Source organism: Corapipo altera, unplaced genomic scaffold (genome assembly GCF_003945725.1).
Source record: "Corapipo altera isolate COAL_440 unplaced genomic scaffold, ASM394572v1 104, whole genome shotgun sequence".
Lineage (NCBI taxonomy): Eukaryota > Metazoa > Chordata > Aves > Passeriformes > Pipridae > Corapipo > Corapipo altera.
In genome coordinates, this window is record NW_020884920.1 from 1,996,755 (window position 1) to 2,003,571 (window position 6,817).

General features: G+C 38.7%; 1 protein-coding gene across 1 annotated transcript in view; it reads right to left on the reverse strand.

The window, feature by feature from the left end:
• CUNH7orf50 (chromosome unknown C7orf50 homolog) overlaps nucleotides 1–6,817 on the reverse strand; it is a 154,335-nt gene that overhangs the window by 115,468 nt on the left and 32,050 nt on the right. The gene's annotated exons all lie outside the window — the stretch shown is intronic.

Below are 6,817 nucleotides of genomic sequence, written 5' to 3' on the forward strand. Positions count from 1 at the left end.
TGACAACTTCCTCTCCTTTCTGCTGCCACATTCAGCTCCCTTTTGGGAGAACACCTTTTAGTTCCCAGAACAACATAATACAGTAACCCACACCTCTGTCATCCCAAAGAAAATGTAGCTTTCAGAATATAATGTACCTCATAGCACATTTATTGCAGTAACCACTGCATAAAACCAAAAGATCACTCACCATGGTTCAGTTAGTTTACCCCACATATATGAAAGTGTTTTCCTGGTTATACTTACCAAATTACTCATTTGTTCCCTTTCAATTTCCTGTAAAGTGTAGGAAGACAGCAAATAATAGCAAACTCTATTTAAAATAGTTATTGGTAAACTCCTTCAGAAAAAAAAAAAAGTCAGTCCAAGGCACTTCTGAGTTTTAAGTCTCAGTGAGAAATAAATGCAAATTGCAACTGTCAGAGTGGAAGTTGCAATACTACACCAGTTAGTCAAAGCCTAGTGTCTGACAAGATTCCCTTATTTCCATACAATGGTTTAGAGGATGTTTTCTGTTACTCAAACAGGAGAGCCAGCATCTCTGAACAAACACAGAGCAGTGATTTCCTGATCCCTCATTCCACAGAGCTTTAAGATACAACCAACATACCCAAAAAGACTGTTTCTCAGCTGGATTAGTAAAACCCCTTGTATATAACAGAGGCTTGAAGGATCTTCAGTGAGAACGGAGTTAGTCATATGCAAGTTCACAAACCCACAGCTTTGTGAAGGGAGAACTACATAAATGCAAGGAAAAAGAGTTGATCAGGTTCCACAAAGTCAAGATGTTTACACCAGTACAAACCAGGCTGACATGGCATATGAATCTGCCCTTTTCTGTCAATACAACAAGATTACAACTACATTTTGGAGCATACTCAGAAATACTGAGCATAATCAGAAAATACTCATTCAACTATTATAATAGGAAAATAGGCCCCAAGGTTGTGAAGAAAATATGACACCGCTCCTAGAAACCTCAAAGGGAGGTAACACTTTTTTTTTCTTTTTCTAAAACTGAGATTCAATTAAATTGTTTTTGTGCTCTTGGTATGTGCACAGATAATACCCCACTTATCATTCCTAAATAAAAATGAAAGCAGCAGCACAGTGTCCAGGCTGGAGACCATCTCATGAGCTTCACTGCAGCAGCACAGGACTGGTAAGACCAAAGAAAAGCAGAAGTTGCCCAAGTGCTGCTCTCAGTTCCGCTGTGGGACGAGGACTTGGAGAAGAATTGATTCTTGCCTAAGTTTCTGCAGCTGTAAAGAGCTCCATGCACTGATGAATCTGAAACAGATGCTCATGGATTAAATTATGAAGTTTCTTAATAAGCAAAACCTTGTGTATTTCTAAAATATCTCATGCAATACTTTTTCCAAGTGAAAGCAGTCTAGTGGTACAAGCCCAGCTGTGCAGACTGTCATGGCAACAAGGCTGAAGTGTGAAATGTTTGTTCTGTTGTATTTCCTTTAGCTTTCCATTCTATATCAAAACACTTTGACATATGCTGAATACCTTCTTTTACCATCAGGAGAGCAGAGATGTATTCTCTCCTATTTCATCCTCCTTTCTTCCCACCAAGTCCTTTCCCTAACTTGGAAGTCCATATGATTTCCTTATATTCCTTCCTTCTAAAGAACTGGTACTTCTAATTCCATGTACAAGAACAGTCAAAAGTTATTCACAGTCTAAAGCAGGCAGAACTTCTGTATTATTACAAATCATGACAGTAAATATTTTAAAACTTCAGATTCTTATCAGAACTAAGTATATAAGTGGAGTATGAAATTAAGTGAATTTATTAGGTATAAAAATATATTTTAAAAAACCTTTTCTATCAAAAGTTCTTCAAGGCAAGACTTACAACCAGGAGGTGAATCTATTTTATCTAATTGTACTTGCACACTTTTTTCCTTCTTCTTAAATCCATTATCCCAGAGGTGCTGCCACTGGCACTGATGGGCTCAGCCTTGTTCAGTGGCGGGTCAAGGATCCTTGTGAGTCCCTTCCAACTCAGAATATTCTGACTGATCTGTGATCTATGGGTCCATCTTGGTGCCAGCTGGCACTGGATCTATCAGACACAGGAGAAGCTTCTGGCAGCTTCTCACAGAAGCCTCCTCTGTAGCCTCTCCCCACCTCTGCTACCAAAACCTCACCATGCAAACCCAATGTAATTACTAATTACAAAGTGAGTTGAAAAGCCTAGCTTTAGCAAAAAAAAATTTGCAAATTTAAGTTTCTGCAACTCTTTCTTATCTCCAAAACCTTTGAAAGATCATTTTGAAACAAATGCTAGTATTGGGTTATCAAAGCTGTTTCAGAAACTCCATCTGGTGGCCGCTAGCAGAATGTTCTTGCAGTTCCCAAAAGATCTGTAGAATTAGTTAAAGGATTTAAATTGATTGTTAGGGGGGAAAATCAGTCCCAGTTTCTGGTTAAACACAGATATATACTAACTGGTCCTGTCTGCAGGCAGTGAGGGTGTTGCTGCAAGTATTTGTAAGAAGAAACAAAATTAACCTCAACTTCTACAATCAACTGCTGCTGTGAAGGCGAGGCATGTAAGAGACAATTCTGTTGCAAGAAACAAACCTCAGCAATGGTTAATTTTAGTTTTGAACCTAACAGAGGGATATTTAACCAGGCTGTAAGGTCTGATTATTCACAAGGAAGAAATATTTCTAAAAAAGCACGTTTCTTGTATTGTTTTATGAAACATCTGGTACTGGTCATTGTGGTTGACAAGATACTCCAATCCAAGACCATAGGAAGTGCCATTCCCATTCAGCTCCAGAGTACTGCAATCCTTCTAATTAAGTTATGGTTTCACTAGTTCACAATGAAATAGATTTCATACTTAATTAATACAGACATTTGAAATTTTTCAGGTCAGCCTATGTGCAATTAAATAATCATTCTAGCACCTGCAGTGCTATGCAGAGACCAGCTCTCTTATAAAATTTGCAATTAGAAAAAGCTTTTTTCCACCCTTCAATAGAAGCAGAGTATTATTAGAAAACACAGGCAATTTTTGAGCCCTTGTAGCTGAGTTACACAGATGATTTACCCCTACTGAGGAATTTATTTTGTGATTGATAGAAACATTACTGCAGAGTAATAATAATAAAATGCTGTTTATAAAACAACTTGCATTACAAACAGTGCTCAAATAAGCCAATATAAAATCACTAATAGTGAATCATGGGCAAGCAACCCTGAGATGTGAAGGCAGCAGTCACAGAGCACCAAGCATGGCTGTTCTAAGATAAAAGGAAGAAATGTTGATTTACAGCAGCCTCTGAGGCACAGGGAATTTATTAATACCAGTTCTTATGGATACACATCACCAACTTGGGCTTTTCTAACCCCTTCCTAGCAGAGGGAGAAAGACTATCAAATTTTACAATTTCATATAGCTCCGGGTACCTTATAAATCAGCAGAAGCATCTGAATTCCATTTTAAAAACCACACTCAAAAAACCCTCCCAAAACCAAACATGCAGAGAATATAATACAATAAATGTATGCATGGGGGTTTCATTCTAGAATTCATCCATACACATAGTTCCTTTAACTTTCTTCTAGCTAGTAATTCTTAGTTCTATGTACAACTTCCCTTACGTTTTGGGGCTTGGTGGTTTGGGGTTTTGTTGTTTTGGTTTTGTCTGGGGGTGTCCTTTTTAATGTCAAAGGCCTGATGTTCCACAGTGTTTTAATCAAGGGCACAAATTAAATTAAATTTCATTTCATTTCATTTCACTTCATTTCACTTCATTATTCATTATTCATTTAACTTCATTTCCATGAAATTTCATTTACATTCCAGGTGTGTTCCAGGTACGTTCCAGGTCCTGGTGTGTTTGAACAAGCCTAGAAACATGTTCCAGGTGGTTTCCAAATGTGTTTTGGGTTTGTTCAAGGTGTGTTGTAGGTGTGCTCCAGGCATGTTTTAGGTCCAGATGTGTTTGAACACGTCTGGAAACATGTTCAAGGTGTTTTCCAGGTGTATTCCAGGCGTGTTCCAGGTTCCAGGTGTGTTTGAACATGTGTGTGTGTGTTTGCTCTGGGGGGTTTCTGGGTGTGTTTCAGGTGTGTTCCAGGTGTGTTCTAGTTATGTTCTGGGTGTGTTTTCCATGTGTTCCAGGCACACATGTTCCTGTGTTCCAGGTGTGTTCCGGATCTAGGCATTTAAATTTCATTTCATTGAATTTCATTTCATTCCAATTAAATTTTATTTCATTTCAATTCAATTCATTTCTTGACATTTCATTCTTGTGGCTCATTGCTGAACAACAGATCACAATGTTTCAGAAGGAAGGCAAGACAGGATCACCATCTCCATAGTACTTTACAGGATGGATCTGCTTGAAGCTAGAGAATTAAAAGCCTGAAATCTCCATAGTTTCAGCACCTCCCAGGCCAGAAGTATTGAAAAGTGTTTGTTAGAAATGACAGAGAGGTTTCTCTCATCTGGCACACATGGATATGAGAGAAGGAGCCCTCGCTTCAAATTAAACCTACGGTTGGGGTCTGTCCTCTGCTAAACACATCAGTAGCATGGGGCAATTCAGAGAAATTATTGGGTTTGGTAAAAAAAAAAAAAAAGTGGTTCACATCTGCTTTCTTTATAACAACATCTGTCACTCAGTACTGGATATATTTATTTTGCCATATGAACAGCTAAGGTGTGTTAAAAAATGAACCAGAGTTTTGCCCACCACAGCACACTGGTGGGTGGAATTGTGTGTGGTATCAGCCAATCCCTAAATATTGGCACAGCATCTCACAACTATTTCACTTCTGCAACTTCCACCTTTCCTGCCTCCACCCTATCCAGAACATCATTATTGGACAATTTCCACTGAGAGCAAGAAAAACTAATACACGCTAAGAAATTTCACCAAGAAATCATAAATCCACAAATCACTAATAAAAATAGTGGCATTGTGCATCAACCCAAACACAATCACTTAACCACCTTTTTTTGCAGTTTTATGAAACCTTTATACAACTGAACACAAGACTGTTTGCCACTGTTCTCATATGACTTGTACCCTGTGATCATTTAGGCAAATTAAATAAACTAGTTTATTAGGTTTTTTCTAAGGAAAGATGCAGTTGGGCACACAACAGCAATATTTTTTTTAATTTTAGTAGTGCATTAACTGGGACAGTAACAGCTCAGGAGCTGCTGCCAAAACCCCACCTGGGAGTTCTTAAGATACCTCCAAGGTTTTTTGTTTCTTTAGATAAGGCAAAATGGTAGCTATGGAGATGGGAATCAGCAAGGTCTAAAACAACACAGAATACAGAATTGCCAACTTTCATTTTCTAAACTCTGTTTCTCCCCTGGCTTTCAATTTGTTCCATCAACTTGGAATAAATTCCTCAGTAGCCAAGTTTCTCCACCTGTAAAATGGGTGTTTTCTGATGTGTGATTCTCTGAATCTGTGTCTGCATTCTGGAATTGTATTGTGCTGCTTGCTCCAGATTCCAAGCAGGAAACATGTTCTTGCTCCCTAAACACCACTGAATAACGAGGCTTAATACAGGTTGCAGCCAAACTATGAATAAATGTTTGTAAATGTGAACACAATTATGAAGATGGGAGCTTTCTCTTTGATTACTTTTTAAAGACAGGAGGCATAAGAAATAGCTTCTCCCTTTTTGCTTTTCCGGTTCTATTTATATAATTTAATCATTAGAGGATAAGCTCCCTTGGAGTTCAGCTGTATCACCTCTTGCATTGTCAGAACTGAGGTTACTCAATAACAGGAAATGTGGTCTTAACACTGCTGTGACAGGGCTTATCTACACCGGGGTTACTCCCTGCTCATCGACTGCTAATTAACTCAGAGTCACTTAAACCTTTGTGAATATTCCTTAAACGTTTGGTGCAGTCATTGATTTGCCTTTATTTTACTAATAATCACAAAGGGCACAGCCAGATATCCCTGCGTACACCCACCCAATGCAACTTCTAAAATGTACAAATCCCAGTGGTTTGCTGGTGACCCTCAGCCAAGAAACAATTTTAGTCCCCCCCTGCCCTCAGCACAGCCCGGGTTATCAATCAGAGCACTTCAATGGGAAGTACAGCAACAAACAGATGCTTCAGCTGTTCACCATTGCCTCAAGTGCACACCTGATCCATTCTGGAAGCTGAAAGGTTAAGGTGATGAGCAAAAACTTCCAGAAATTTTTCTGTAATTTCCAAAACAATCCTTTGACTATGCTCACACAGTTTGGTGTGCTCTCTGCACAGCCCTCAGTCCTAGAGAGAATAAGGTGACACTTTGAATTTGCATCTTTCATGGAAAATCAACAGAAAAAGGAAAGAATCAGCTGATTTGCATGTGATTACCATGTGTATTTTTTTCTTCACCATTCTTAACTATGAGAAACTAATACCAACAGAATGAACCTGGATTAGGGTACATCTCACAAGGAAATGGTTTACACAAATGGTTATGGCACTGACAGCTTTACCCAAGTTTATCTGTAACAGCTTGGAGGAACTAATAAACAACCTACCCAGTCCAACAAACTGCTACACTAAGATGATCAAAACCCAAGTCCCCGTGGGAATTGAAGTCTTCTGAATAATGTGTGTAAGCTCATTGGAAATCACATTTCTCAGTCACTGACCTACTGAAGAGCTGTTCTGGAGCACAGACCAAGTGCTGAAATATTTTCTCCAGGTATCCCACAACTCCCATTTTAAAATCTAGACTTGTAGATATTTGTCTCATTTAATTTCTTTGAAGTGTTTTGGCAGTTTCCAGATGTATTTCAGTGAGGCTTGTTAAAG